General features: G+C 41.6%; 1 non-coding gene across 1 annotated transcript; it reads left to right on the top strand.

Moving 5' to 3' along the window:
* The first annotated feature begins 13412 nt into the window (after nt 1-13412).
* On the top strand, nt 13413-13550 carry LOC119936184. The gene has a single exon (XR_005453659.1). It is a non-coding gene; the product is annotated as a small nucleolar RNA SNORA7 (small nucleolar RNA).
* Nucleotides 13551-16128: the final 2578 nt, after the last annotated feature.

Raw genomic sequence — 16128 nt, 5'->3', positions numbered from 1 at the left:
TAAGTATTTCCATCCCAAAGCTTAGTACGCTGCCTGGCACATAGTAAGCGCTTAACAAATACCATACTTATTATTCTAGATCCCAGCTACCATTCATCTCTCTGAATGCTCCAAAATACTCTCTACTCCAGGAAACACCTCCCACTCTAGCAGATGTTCTTGCATAATTATAGGACTGTTAACTTTCCAACTATAGCAGCCCTGGACCCCATTCAATCTCTGACTCGTCTATGTGGCAACAGTGAATAGTCACCAAACCTAAATGTGGCCAGATCCCTTAGATTCTGGGATGTCCCAGAGCCAGAATGATTCAAGGTCCAAGAGCCTGCTGCTACCAGGCTCAAGGCCTGAGAGGATCTTGAATCTTTCTAAAGACATTACCAGACTCCAACCTACTACGGAATGATACCATAAAAACATGATGGTTGGGTCAGACTTTGTATGATCACTGCAGTGTTCTGCCTCTGGCTGAGGCTAGAGAATGTTTGATGGAGCCTACTTGAGTTAGCATAGTTTATCACTGACTACATGAGGCTGGGGCTCTGTTTACTCTTTTACTCCTCACTGGAAGCCTCCTGCAGCTACTGCTATAAACCCTGTTAGTTCTCTGGACTTATCCCTTTAAGGTTGTGCACTGAAATCCTTCATTTGAGCATCTGAGTTGTGAGCCAGCAGTAGCCAAACAAGCCTGAGGTGCCATACTGGGAATATTATTTCACCCCCACCATTTAATGAACCATTCCTTAATTGCCTACTGAGGTGTAAGCTCCTCGAGGGCTCCTGACTCTGGCTCTTGTCTGCTGTGTGACCTTGGGCAAGTCACTTTACTTCTCTGGGCCTCAGTTACCTCATCTACAAAATGGGAGTTGAGACTATGAGCTCCACGTGGGACTGGGACTGTGTCCAACCCAATTTGCTGGTATCCACCCCAGCGCATAGTACAGTGCCTGGCACATATTCATTGAACTCATTCAGTTGTATTTAATAATAATAATGATAATGATGGTATTTGTTAAGCATTTACTATGTGCAAATCATTGTTCTAAGTGCTGGGGAGGTTACAAGGAGATCAGGTTGTCCCACGGGGGCTCACAGTCTTAATCCCCATTTTACAGATGAGGTAACTGAGGCACAGAGAAGTTAAGTGACTTGCCCAAAGTCACACAGCTGACAGTTGGCGGAGCTGGGATTTGAACCCATGACCTCTGACTCCAAAGCCCATGCTCTACCCACAGAGCCACACTGTGCTGCTTCTTGCTGCTTCGATTTACTGAGCGCTTACTGTGCAGAGCACTATACTAAGCACTTGGGAAAGTATAATATAGCAATAAAGAGAGACAGTCCTGCCCACAAGTCTAGAGGGGGAAGACAAACATTAATACAAGTAAACAAATCAATATAAATAAATTAAATTATGGATATATGCATAAGTGCTGTGGAGTGGGGGGAAACAGCAAAGTAAGCGAGTCAGGGTGATACAGAAGGGAGTGGGAAATGAGGAAAAGTGGGGCTTAGTCTGGTAAGGTGTCGGAGGAAATGTGCCTTCAGTAAGGTTTTGAAGGAGGGGAGAGTAATTGTTTGTCGGATTTGAGGAGGGAGGGCATTCCAGGCCAGACGTAAGACATGGGCCAGGAGTTGGCGGTGAGTCAGGCGAGATTGAGGCACAGTTAGAAGGTTAACACCAAAGGAGATAGTAAGTGCTTAACAAATACCATAATTATTAGGTGGAACAAGCACACCAATTATATTGTACTCTTCCAAGCACTTTCTTTTAATGGTATTTCCTAAGTACTTACTATGTGCCAGGCACAGTATTAAACACTGGGGTAGATACAAGATAATTGCATTAGACACATCCATGTTTTATGTGGGGCTCTCAGTCTTAATCCCTATTTGGTCCCCATTTTATAGATGTGTTAACTGAGGACTGGGAAATTAAGTGACATGCCCAAGGTCACACAGTGGACAAGTGGAGGAGTCGGGATTAGAAAAGCAGCGTGGCTCTGTGGAAAGAGCACAGGCTTTGGAGTCAGAGGTAATGGGTTCAAATCCTGGCTCCGCCAATTGTCAGCTATGTGACTTTGGGCAAGTCACTTAACTTCTCTGGGCCTCAGTTACCTCATCTGTAAAGTGGGGATTAAGACCGTGAGCCCCCTGTGGGACAACCTGATCACCTTGTAATTTCCCCAGCACTTAGAACAGTGCTTTGCACATAGTAAGTGCTTAATAAATGTCATCATTATTATTAGTAGTATTATTATTAGTATTATTAAAACATAAATCCTCTGACATCTAGGCCCGTACTCTACTTTTTTCACTTGGCCATGCTGCTACTCTAGGCCACCAGGCCACTGAACTTAGTATAGTGCTCTGTACCCCATAGGCGCTAACTAAATATTATTGATTGGAATGTGTTGCATTTAGTCAGGCAGATTTGGCTTAGGGAGGGCAGAGGGAGTTCTATGTAAGGGGGAACATGACCAAAGGACCAGTGGTAGGAAAGTTGAGACTAAAGTACAGTACCCAAGGGAGTGAAAGTTTCTGCACTGATGGGTAACTCTTGCTAGGTTAGTGTTTTAATGGCTAATTTAAGAAGGACCCGAAAGTTCAGTTTGACTTTACCACATACAAAGTTTCATTTTCCATCATCTGAAGTCACAGAAGCATTAACAAAGACAGAACCTTCGGCCTTGAATTTTTCTGAGTGATTTCTAAAGCAAATTATGAAAAATGCTTATCAATTAGAACCTGTATGACTCAATCATCTTCTGCAGACTTCCTGAAATGGAAGATTAACTCTGGAATTGACACAGAAATTTCAACAGTATGTCCAACTTTGGAAAGGAAGTGTTATTTGACTTTTATTTAAAGGTAGGATTTCAACCCCTTACTCTTAAAAAGAAAAACCCACCTAATAAAATAGGGGAGGATTATTTTTTCCCCCTGATTTCACGGGAAATGGAAATTTCATAGCGTTGAAAAGACTACTACCTGTAAACAAAACATCCCTTCCAAACAAATTTACATTTAATTGACTGATAGAAAGAGCAGCACACTTAGAAAAGTGACGATCACCAGAGGAATACATTTTGTTTTATAATCCTAAGGAAAGTTTAGGGCCCTGTCCCTCTGATTCAGCTCATCTCTTTGTTTTATTTTTTTGTTCAGGATTCACTATCCTTACGACCTAATCTAAAAGAGTGGTTCATACTCTTTTTTCAGATCTTTCATCCCCTTTTTGGCTTCTTTCTTACTAACTTCTAACCTTGAGAATGTGGAAAGTAGTTTTCACAGACTTTAGAAATGCCCAATGCCTAGTGCTTAGAAGGGCTCGAAGAAAAAGTGCACTCTGCATGCATTATGACTTAGATTAGAACCAATGCAATTCATTCCCAGATTCAACCCACACAGTCAATGGGTAATGGAGTCCTCTACAGCTCAACAGAGCCTGTTGTTGGGTAGGGACTCTCTCTATCTGTTGCCAAATTGTACTTTCCAAGAGGTTAGTACAGTGCTCTGCACACAGTAAGTTCTGAATAAATATGACTGAAAGAATGAATATAGGCCATGAGCTCCAGGACTAACTAGGGAGTGGAAAGGAGACTTTATCTATTGGGAGGACATTACACAGAACAAAAGTTTCTACTGTTCCCTTCATTTATACATAAGAAAACTGAGGTTCAGATAACCTAGAGGCCAACTGAAGGTCACAGTTATCTGGGCCAGCATAAGCTTGAGAAATCTTAGTTACTGCCTCTCTAGCTTTTCAGTAGTCCAATTAAGCCACACAAACTCCACATCTTCGCAGAGAAGGTTATCGGCAACATCATGACACTTAACCATCTGCTTCTCTACTGTGTGTCCTTGGGAGAGTAACTTAACTTCTCTGTGCCTCAGATACCTCATCTGCAAAATGGGGATTTTTTTTAGTGGTATTTGTTAAATAATAATAATGATGATGGTATTTCAGTGCTTACTATGTGCAAAGCACTGTTCTAAGCTCTGGGGAGGATACAAGGTGATCAGGTTGTCCCACGTGGGTTCACAGTCTTAATCCCCATTTTACAGATGAGGGAACTGAGACACAGAGAAGTTAAGTGACTTGCCCAAGGTCACACAGCTGAGAAGTGGCAGAGCCGGGATTAGAACCCATGACCTCTGACTCCCAAGCCCAGGCTCTTCCCACTGAGCCATGCTGCTTCCTTAGCCACACTGTGTGCCAGGCTCTGAACTAAATGCTGTATAATAACACCATGTTTCTATGTGGTGCTTTTACTACCAAAGTGCCTTACATTAGCTAGTTATTTACTCCTCGCAACTCCCTTAAGAGGTAAGGTTCAGGTATTATTATCCCCAATTTGCAGCTGGGGAAACTGAGAAATGGGGCGGTTAAAGGGCTTGTCCAAGGCCACACAGGGAATGGGTGTCTGGGACTTGAAACGAGGACCTCCAGCTTTCAGGACCGCGGCTGTTCCGTTGCTCCACGCTGTGAGCCCCACATGGGATACAGACTATGTCCAACCCAATTTACTTGTATGCAAACCAGCACTTAGTATGGTACCTGCCACATAATAAGCACTTACCAAATACCGTCATTGTTATTATTAATTATTATTGTTATTGTCTTGCACCTACCCCAAGGTTTAGTACAGTGCCTGTCACATAGTAAGCACTTAACAATCAGTCATATTTTATTGAGCACTTACTGTGTGCAGAGCACTGTACTAAGCTCTTGAGAAGGGACAAAGAGAAACAGTGTGGCTCAGTGGAAAGAGCACGGGCTTTGGAGTTAGAGGTCATTCAAATCCCGGCTCCACCAGTTGTCAGCTGTGTGACTTTGGGCAAGTCACTTCACTTCTCTGTGCCTCAGTTATCTCATCTGTAAAATGGGGATTACAACTGTGAGCCCCCATGGGACAACCTGATCCCCAGGGCTTAGAGCAGTGCTTTACACAGAGTAAGTGCTTAATAAATGACATCATTATTATTATGATTATTATCATAGACACATTCCTTGCCCACAACAAACTTACAGTCTACAGAGGGAGAATAATAATAATTATTAATATTATTAATAATAATAATACATCAAAGATCTGCAAGGATAGGCAAATTTGTACCTATATGAAATGAAATCAAGTGAATTATATATCCATTCACAAATGAGATTAATGTAAGTTCTGACTTGTTTTCTTCTGATACTTTAAAAACACAGTTTGATTCAGTTTACTCAGGCAGGACAAATGTGTGAAAAAATTGCAGCAGCACAGTTTCTTGTTTGGATTGCTTTTATACATCTCTGAAGAAGTGAGAATCCTGTGCTGTGTACCTAGAATCTCCTAAGGGCAAATAACAGATGAGTGCTTGCTCTGATCTGAGAACAAGCCCTTAATAATAATGATGGCATCTGTTAAGCACTTACTATGTGCCAAATACTGTTCTAAGTGCTGGGTTAGGAAAGTACTAAACAATATTGTTGGGAGACATGACCCTTGCCCTGAAGGAGATTATGCTCCAATAGGGAACACAGATGCTAAAATGAGCTACAGGTTGGGGGTAGCAACAGAGATTAAGCATGTTTACTTACATGCCACAGGTAGCAGGGAGTGAATGCACAGGTGCTTAGGTGACAGGGAAGTGCTGAAGTAACAGCAGTGGGGAAAGAGGTTGTGGAGATGAGAGATCAATCAGGGAAGGCATCCTAGAGGAGACAAGATTTCAGAAAGGCTTTGAAGATGGGGAATGTGTTGGCCTGCTGGAATGAACTGGGAGGATGTTGCAGACAAAAAGGCACTGATTTCCTCAATGGATTTAAACATTTCTTCAGTTTCCTATCTCACCAACAATGCCTGCACAGAAGAAAATGGGCCTGTAAGACAGCTGAGAAGCAGAATGGCCTAGTGGAAAGAATGTGGGCCTGAAAATCAGAGGATGTGGACTCCAAACATGGCTTTGCCACTTACCCGCTGTGTGATCTTGGGTGAGTCACTTAAAAGCGAAGTAATTCCTAATCTGCAAAATGGGAATTCAATACCTGGGTGTTTTTGCTGTTGTTTTTTCATGGTAATTGTTAAGCACTTGCTATCTGCCATGCACTGTACTAAGCACTAGGATAAGCACAAACTTATCAGATTGGACACAGTCCCTGACCCACATAGGGCTTGCAGTCTCATTCCCCATTTTACAAATGAGGTAACGGAACCAAAGAGAAGTTAAATGACTTGCCAAGGATACATAGCAGACAAGTGTCAGAGCCAGGAGTAAAACCCAGGCAGTCCTGGCTCCCAGGCCTATGCTCTACCCCCTAGGCAACACTGTTCTCCCTACAGCGTGGCTCAGTGGAAAGAGCACGGGCTTTGGAGTCAGAGGTCCCGGGTTCAAATCCCAGCTCCGCCACTTGTCAGCTGGGTGACTCTGGGCAAGTCATTTAACTTTTCTGTGCCTCAGTTACCTCATCTGTAAAATGGGGACTAAAACTGAAATGGGGATTAAGGCTGTGTACCCCCCGTGGGACAACCTGATCACCTTGTAACCTCCCCAGTGCTTAGAACAGTGCTTGGCACATAGTAAGCTTTTAACAAATACCATTATTATTATTCCTACCGAGACTGTCAGCCCCATGTGGGACCTGACTATCTTGTATCTACCCCAGTACTTAGTACAGTGCTTGATGCATAGTAAAAACTTAACTAATACCATATTTATTATTAATTTGCAGGAGAGCTACACAAGACGTGAGTGTCCTATTAATATTGAAGCAACTGTCCATTATAAAGGGTTATGACTTCATGATTAGGTACACAAAACCCACAATCTCATTCATTCATTCATTCAATTATATTTATTGAGTGCTTATTGTGTACAAAGCACTTTACTAAGCACCTGGGAGAGTACAACGAGCTTACAGTCTAAAGAAGGGGAGACAGACATCAATACGAATACAAAAATTATAGATATGTACATAAATGCTGTGGGACTGAGAGGGGGGAAGAACAGAGGGAGCAAGACATGGTGATGCAGAAGGGAGTGGGAGAAAACGAAATGGGGGAGGCCTAGTATGGGAAGGCCGCTTGGAGGAAATGTGCCTTCAATAAGGCTGTGATGTGGGGAGAGCAATTTTCTGTCGGATTTGAAGGGGGAGATGCTCCAGTCAGGAAGCAGGATGTGAGCAAGGGGTTGTCAGTGAGACAGGAGATACAGTAATAATAATAATGACGGTATTTGTTAAAAGCTTATTATGTGCCAAGCATTGTTCTAAACACTGGGGTAGATACAAGGTAATCAGATTGTCCCACGTGGGGTACACAGCCTTAATCCCCATTTCAGTTTTAGTCCCTATTTTACAGATGAGGCAACTTAGGCACAGAGAAGTTAAGTGACTTGCCCAAAGTCACACAGCTGACAAGTGGCGAAGCTGGGATTAGAACCCATTACCTCTGACTCTGAGGCCCTTCTCTTTCCACTAAGCCACGCTGCAAGGCACATTGAGAAGATTAGCACTAGAGGAGCAAAGTGTGCGGGCTGGGTTCAAGACCAACTCACCCTTTCTGTTCAACCACAGACAAACACATTTTATTGGGAAACACCTGGATGGTTTCCATGATCTAATCTGCTCCAGAATCCATGTAAAGACAAGCCTTCCAGAGGTTCTTTCATCTCCCCAACCTCCGACTGTCACCTGGGAGTTTCTCTAGAATCAAGAATTCTGGGAGAATTCATTCATTCAATCATTTTTATTGAGCACTTACTGTGTGCAGAGCACTGTAGTAAGCATTCGGGAAGTACATTTCGGCAACAGATACAGACAGTCCCTACCCAACAACGGGCTCACAGTCTAGAAATGCAAGTACTCCTAGTACAGACTGGGAAGAGTTGAATAAGGTAACTAACAACCCAATGATAGGTAAACCTTAGTAATAATTGTGGTGTTCTTTAAGCATTTACTATGTGCCAAGCATTGTACTAAACACTAGGATCTCTTCTTCAAATGCTGTCATCATTTCCAATCCATAGAGGCTCCTTGGAAGCACCCTCTCCAGAACATCCCATCTTCTACCATAAATTCATTCTGGTATGTGCATCCATAGAGGTTTTTTGCTAAAGACAGGGAAGAGATTTACCATTGCCTTCTTCTGTGCAGTAAAAATTTGAGTCTGCCATTGTCTTTGATCAACTTTTTGATGCCTCTTTACTTGTTTTGATGTTTGTCTCCCCTCTTCTAGACTGTGAGACCAGTGTGAGCAGGAATTGTCTCTATTTGTTGCTGAATTGTACTTCCCAAGCACTTAGTATCGTGCTCTGAACACAGTAAGCACTCAAAAAATACTATTGAATGAATGAATGAATCACTAAGATAGATACAAGATAATCAAATCCCATAAGAGGCTAACAGTTTAAGTAGGAGGGAGAACAGTAATTGAACCCTGATTTTGCAGAGGAGGAAACTGAGGTACTAAGTGAAGTGACTTGCCCAAGGTCACACAGAGGACAGGTGGCAGAGCTGAGATTGGAACTCAGATCCTCTGAGTCAGTCAGTCAGTCATATTTATTGAGCGCTTAATGTGTGCTGAGCCCACTGTTGGGTAGGGACTGTCTCTATATGTTGCCAACTTGTACTTGCCAAGCGCTTAGTACAGTGATCTGCACAAAGTAAGCGCTCAATAAATACGATTGATTGATTGATTGATTTTGGGTTCTTATTGTTTTATTTTGTCCTTTTAAGTCTGTTTCCAGCCCCCTTTCATAATGGTATTTGTTAAGCACTTACTATGTTCCAGGCACTGTATTAAGTGCTGGGGTACATATAAGGTAACTGGGTTGGACACAGTCCCTGTCTCACATAGGGCTCACAGTCTTGATCCCCATTTTCTAGCTGAAAGAACTGAGGCACAGAGAAGTTAAATGACTTGAGCAAGGTCACACAGCAGACAAGTGGTGGAGTTGGAATTAGATCCCAGGTTCTTCTGGCTCCCAGAGCCATGCGCTAACCACTAGACCTTGCTGCTTTCCTTTCCGCAGTCCTCTAGACTATAAGCTCGTTATGGCCAGGCTATGCATCTACCAACTCCGTTGTACCCTCCCAGGTGCTTAGTATAGTGCTTTGAACACAGTAAGTTCTCAATAAATATAATTGATTGATTGATGCTGAGACTGGGAGCCCCTTGATGACCAGGAACCCTGTCTGATTCTTACCAGTGTATTCTTTCCCAGTGTTTAGCATACTGCTTTTTGCAAAGTTGGCACTTAATGAATACTATTCATTGTAAGCTCCTTTGGGGCAGGGATCAGATCTATCAACCCTATTTTATTTTACTTCCCCAAGCATTTAGTTCAGTTCTCTGTTCAAGGTCAATGCTCTATACATTCCATTGATTGACTGATTGATTGATTTGGAGATGCTTGTCTCCCTACCTACCTTCAGCAGTGAGAGCGACCCAGATTCCCTCCCCGACCCTTTCAGTCCCAATACTCACAAAAAATCAGCTGAGCAGGGAGAAGAGGTAGGAAGAGCCATGCCCTGACTAATAGGAGAAGTGTCCAGTGGCCTTCCTAGTCCCATCCCTGAAGCTATCCCAGCCGTAGACTTCATAAACTGGGATTCATTCAATCGTATGTATTGACCACTTACCGTGTGCAGAGTACCGTACTAAGTGCTAGGGGGAGTACGATTTAACAGTAAACAGCCCAGATGAACCCTGCCAACTCAACCATTCAATTAATGTTTTTTTGTCTTGAAACTCCCCCAAACAAGCAGTCTTTTCTTGGGTTCCTTTATTTCTGTTTCCTTTCAATGGACTGTGGGACTCCATTACCTCTGTCTGGCTCCTCTTCAATCGTATTTATTAGGCACTTACTGTGTGCAGAGCACTGTACGAACCTGTTGGGAGACTAAAATATAACAATAAAAGACACATTCCCTGCCCTCAACGTGCTTACAGTCTAGAGAGGGAGACAGACATTAATATAAATTAATACTACATCTTGTTGAAAATAATTCTGTCGATGCATTCCCTTGGAAACTCCCTGGAGCTCTGCAAGGGAAAAGTGATATGTCCTAAAAAGAACAAAAAACAAATACCCTATGTTCCTAAATAGGATGATTTAGTTCTGAAATAGTTCCCCACATCAGACTGTGCCCTCAAATGTCTCCTTTAAAATATATTCAGTGAAAAACTGTATTGGGCAGTAGGAATGATATGCATGCATATGTTGCAACACCCAGGCTAAATATCAAAAAAAAACTAACCAGTTATTTTACTAGGCTTTGGGGAAAATCTGGAGCAACAGAAAGTTTTGCAATGTTACATTTGAAACGCTGTTAACTTTCATCAATACAATGCATTAGTACCTGCGGAGAGAGATTCTAATTTTCCAGACATTTCTGCAGTGAGCTCCTGAATAATAATCTGTATGCATAGCATGCTTGTTAAAAATATGCTCATTTATTAAGCACCAGTTTCTGCACCAGCTTTAAAAGATTCAAAGGAGAAGTGGCCAGTAGAAAACAGTAGTTCAACTGATACTTTTCATAAAGCATATTTCATCTCCAACTCACCATTTGCTCATTTTCTCTGTAGTCTCTATTTCAATCTCTGGCTAGGAGAACTCCCCCAAAATCTGTGTTTTGGAAGAGAGTATGGAATGCATTTTTCCCCTCTAAATTATTCAGCCCTTTCCTAGCCTCCTCAAAGAAATGCTATATCATCATTTATTGGCAAATGATTCTGATTTCCTTTAAAAAAAACAACCTGTGATTCTTCTAAAGATGAACAGGCATTGGATCCAATGTAGAGGGGGATATGAATAATAATAATGATAATAATAATAATAATGGTATTTGTTAAGCTCTTACTATGTGTCAAGCACTGTTCTAAGCGCTGGGGGAGATACAAGATAATCAGGTTGTCCCACGTGGGGCTTACACTCTTCATCCCCATTTTACAGATGAGGTAACTGAGGCACAGAGAAGTGAAGTGACTTGCCCAAAGTCACACAGCTGACTAGTGGCAGAGCTGGGATTAGAACCCATGACCTCTGACTCCCAAGCCCGGGCTCTTTCCACTGAGAAACGCTGCTTCTCTGAGTCACATTTTCATTTCATTTCTCCAAAAAAAGGTAAATAAAATAACCAAATTAAAAATGTACATATATGTATTATATATATAAAATCATTGTATATATTTCAAATAGATATCTATACACAAAATCATGTAATTCATTTGAAGTAATCCATCAATCAATGGTATTTATTGAGCACTTACTAAGATCTTGGTAGAGTACAATACAAGTTAAAGCATTAAAGAATAATAATAATAATAATAATGGCATTTGTTAAGTGCTTACTATGTGCAAAGCACTGTTCTAAGCACTGGGGGGGATACAAGGTGATCAGGTTGTCCCACGTGGGGATCACAGTTGTAATCCCCATTTTACAGATGAGGTAACTGAGGCTCAGAGAAGTTAAGTGACTTGCCCAAGCTCACACAGCAGACATGTGGTGGAGCCACAGTAGTCCTATCCCGTTTGGACTACTGTATCAGCCTTCTCTCTGATCTCCTATCCTCATGTCTCTCCCCACTTCAATCCATACTTCATGCTGCTGCCCGGATTGTCTTTGTCCAGAAATGCTCTGGGCATGTTACTCCCCTCCTCAAAAATCTCCAGTGGCTACCAATCAATCTGCACATCAGGCAAAAACTCCTCACCCTGGGCTTCAAGGCTCTCCATCACCTCGCCCCCCCCTACCTCACCTCCCTTCTCTCCTTCTACAGCCCACCCCGCACCCTCCACTCCTCTGCCGCTAATCTCCACACCGTGCCTCGTTCTCGCCTGTCCCGCCATTGACCCCCGGCCCACTTCATCCCCCGGGCCTGGAATGCCCTCCCTCTGCCCATCCGCCAAGCTAGCTCTCTTCCTCCCTTCAAGGCCCTACTGAGAGCTCACCTCCTCCAAGAGGCCTTCCCAGACTGAGCCCCTTCCTTCCTCTCCCCCTCGTCCCCCTCTCCATGCCCCTCATCTTACCTCCTTCCCTTCCCCACAGCACCTGCATATATGTATATATGTTTGTACATATTTATTACTCTATTTATTTATTTATTTATTTTACTTGTACATATCTATTCTAGTTATTTTATTTTGTTAGTATGTTTGGTTTTGTTCTCTGTCTCCCCCTTTTAGACTGTGAGCCCACTGTTGGGTAGGGACTGTCTCTATATGTTGCCAACTTGTACTTCCCAAGCGCTTAGTACAGTGCTCTGCACACAGTAAGCGCTCAATAAATACGATTGATTGATTGATTGATTGTCAGGATTCGAGCCCATGACCTCTGACTCCAAAGCCCGTGCTCTTTCCACTGAGCCACACTGCTTCTGTGTAGATGTCCAAAGTATAGACCTTTGGACATCCACTTTGGCATTGCACATCTTCTGTGTAGATGTCCAAAGTATAGACCTTTGGACATCTGCTTTAGCATTAGCCACCTATAAATGCCTGTGCAAGCCAATACTGTGTATAAACCCATAAAAGGGAAGAAATATAATTTCATTTGCTCACACTTACTATTGAAAGGCTAAGATAGAAGAATATCAGAAATCAATTTTGCCAGCTCAAACTGAGAGGGTTGTGAAAGAACATCCATTCTTACAACTTACAACTTACATTCTCACAACTTACAACATTGTAAGTTATGCAGACAATGTTTGAGTTAACAATATATTTAACTTTCTATAATAGAATCTAAATACACTATGACTGATAACTATAAAACCCTGGAGTGCTTATGGGATGTATATGTATATTTGGGCTGTGGTAGTGAAATTGTTTTTTATATAGTATTTGCTGAAGTGTTTTTACTCTAAAATTGCCTTCCTATTCATGGCAAAGTGAAATAGAGATAGTGTCCTAGGTGTATCTTTTATCACTCAATAGAAAGAACGGCTTTTGTCTGGCCATTCTGTAAGTGCATTAATGGAAACATGTGAAATGATTCATTTCTTTAGGAAAGGATTGTGCACATCTTCTCTTCATATTTATTGGAGATTTAAAGACCATAAAATCCTTTTTCTGGCTATTCATAAATAGAGAATTCTTCAGTAAAGGCTTGGATGGGTTAGATTCTGCTGCAACACTCCTAATATGCAAGATCCCATTAGCAAATGCCTTGGTTCCTGAAATGGCTGATTGCTCTATTGGCAACCATTTATGCTGTAACTGGGTAACTGTCAGTTTTGCAATGTGTCTGTGCAGTTTGCAATAATGGCTTTGAAGAGCAAATACACACACGGAACCTAGTGAAACCCAAGAAAAAGATTGCTAAAATGCCTGTGTTCTAGTGCTTTTATGCTCTCAACAAGAAGGGTATCTTTGAATCGGAATTATTGGGGAATTACCAAATCTCAACTTCTAATATTTGCTACCTCTCAGGGTTGCACCTGGAGAGTTTCCAGTACTCTACCAGTCTCAACTGTGGGAGGGAGAGTCAAGCAGAGGCATATCCATTCCATTCCTAGCTTGGGCAGTGGCTAGCGAGTGGAAGGCAATCTGCTACGTCAATCAATCAATCAATCGTATTTATTGAGTGCTTACTGTGTGCAGAGCACTGTACTAAGCGCTTGGGAAGTACAAGTTGGCAACATATAGAGACAGTCCCTACCCAACAGTGGGCTCACAGTCTAGAAGGGGGAGACAGAGAACAAAACCAAATATATTAACAAAATGAAATAAATAGAATAGATATATACAAGTAAAATAAATAAATAAATAAATAAATAGAGTAATAAATATGTACAAACATATGTACATATATACAGGTGCTGTGGGGAAGGGAAGGAGGTAAGACGGAGGGGATGGAGAGGGGGACGAGGGGGAGAGGAAGGAGGGGGCCTTCTCCTCACCTTTCGACCGGTGAGTCGAAACTCACCTGTGCTGGGCAGCAGCGGCGTGAGAAACAGTCAAGGGTGGAGACTCAGGTTCACTGCACGGAAGGAGGCAATGGTAAACCGCTTCTGTATTTTTACCAAGAAAACTCTTTGGATACAATACCAGAATAATTGCAGATGGAGGTGGGGCATTCGGGGAGAGATGTATCCATGGCGTCGCTTTGGGTCGGACATGACTCGACAGCATAAGACAATAACAACAACAACATTTGCTAATTTCCACTGGAGGCCTGGATACCTGCTAGAACCACTGAATCCATCGGTAGTTGACGGTCCTTCTAATTTCAGTTCTAAGTCCTACTTCATCTCCAAGGCACATAATGGGAGTTTCAATTACTTGTAAAGTCTGCTGCGTCATCTTGGGTGGGTAACTTCATTTCTCAGTGACTCCACTGCCTTGTCTGCAAAATGGCAATTGAATCTTCCTCCATCTGATTTAGACTGTGAGCCTCATTTGGGACAGGGAACGTGTCCGGTCCAATTATCCTATATCTACCCCAGTGCTTAGTACAGTGATTGGTTCATAGTAAGTCCTGTTTAAAATAAATGTCAGAAGTATCTCTGATGCATTTATGAAAATATTTTGGTTTTCCTGAAATTTAAATTTCCCTCAAAACTTACACTTAAATCCTAAACCCCTAGCTCGGCTCATCATTTAGCATTTTTCCAGCGACATATATATATATATATATATGTATATATATATATATATATATATATATGTATATATATATATACATATATTGGTATACCTTACTTTCTTATCCAAAAATATTTTGTATATTTTTTCTGGAGGTGTATTTTTCAAAAAGTCCTCCATGAGGATCTTTCCATGAGTAATATTTCTACTTATAGTGCACTTGTGGTGACATAATTATCACAAAAATCATGGTTCTCACAAGGGGTCAACTAGACATATGTAGATTGATGGCCCACACAGTTTTGTGCATGTGGTTTGCAACAGTGGTTGCAAAAGTCTTGAATACAAAATACCACTTTTCAGAGAATGATATTAATATTCAAAGAACACTTTAAAATAGACTATTGAAACAAACAATTGTCTCAATCAATATGTTCTGACCAGAGGCTTTTATTTGTAGCTTGAAATAAGGATCTTGTTACTTGCCACTTTCAGGCTTTTTAAAAGGTCTCAAGTTTCTTTCCCAATGATATATGGTTAATTGTGCTTTAGTAATACAATTTAACCAGAATAATACGATAACATGTAATTAGCTTATGCTCATTTTAACCAGCAATCATATGCAAGAAACTGAGATTCAAAAATGTCTTAATACTCAGTGCTGTCCATGTTTGGTAATAAAGCAATCCCAAAAAAAGAGTTTCGGAAACTGGGTCCATTTTGAAACTTCTATTAATAAATTATGGAATTCTGTGCTATAATGTCATTGTTGCTGTTGATCAGTCACATCCTTGGAGGGTATTCATGTATCTGTAGTTAGCTTCACTTTCCAAAACTGATAGATTGTCATCCTCAAAGTACAGTTTTTCAATAACAATTATTTAGAAATCTAGGCAAGGCTCACCAAGTTCTCCCTATGGGTGGTAAAATGTAGAAAATCTATACTATTTATCTAACCACTTTCAACCTAATTTGCAGTTCTGTGGTGATCTGACAATTTAACGCAATACATAGAATTTTCAGCTCTTAGACCTCAGTGAGTTTTGTAAAAGTTTCTAATTTGAATCAGATGTTTGGTGCAGTGGTAAGGTTGGTAGACTTGTTTTTCTTCTTAGGACATCAATCAATCGATCATATTTTCTGAGCTCTCACTGTATGCAGAGTACTGTACTAAGCACTTGGGAGTACAATGCCACAATAGACACATTCCTTGACCACAATGAGCTTACAGTGTAGAGGGGGAGATATACATGAACATAAATCCATAAATTACAGACACGTACATAAGTGCTGTGGGACTGGGAGAGGGGATGACTAAAGGGAGCAAGTCAGGGCAACATAGAAGGGAGTAGGAGAAGAGGAAAGGAGGGCTAATTCAGGGAAGGCCTCTTGGAGGAGGTATGCCTTCAATAAGGCTTTGAAGAGAAGGGAGTGATTGTCTGTCAGATATGAGGAGGGAGGGCATTCCGGGCCAGAGGTGTGATGTGGCAAGAGGTCAGTGGCAAGATAGATGAGATCGAGGTACAGTAAGAAGGTTAGCACTAGAAGAGC

The sequence above is a fragment of the Tachyglossus aculeatus genome, chromosome 1, assembly GCF_015852505.1.
Source record: "Tachyglossus aculeatus isolate mTacAcu1 chromosome 1, mTacAcu1.pri, whole genome shotgun sequence".
Classification (NCBI taxonomy): Eukaryota; Metazoa; Chordata; class Mammalia; order Monotremata; family Tachyglossidae; genus Tachyglossus; species Tachyglossus aculeatus.
The sequence above is the reverse complement of the archived record's forward strand: the minus strand, read 5'-3'. Positions and strand labels throughout refer to the sequence as shown.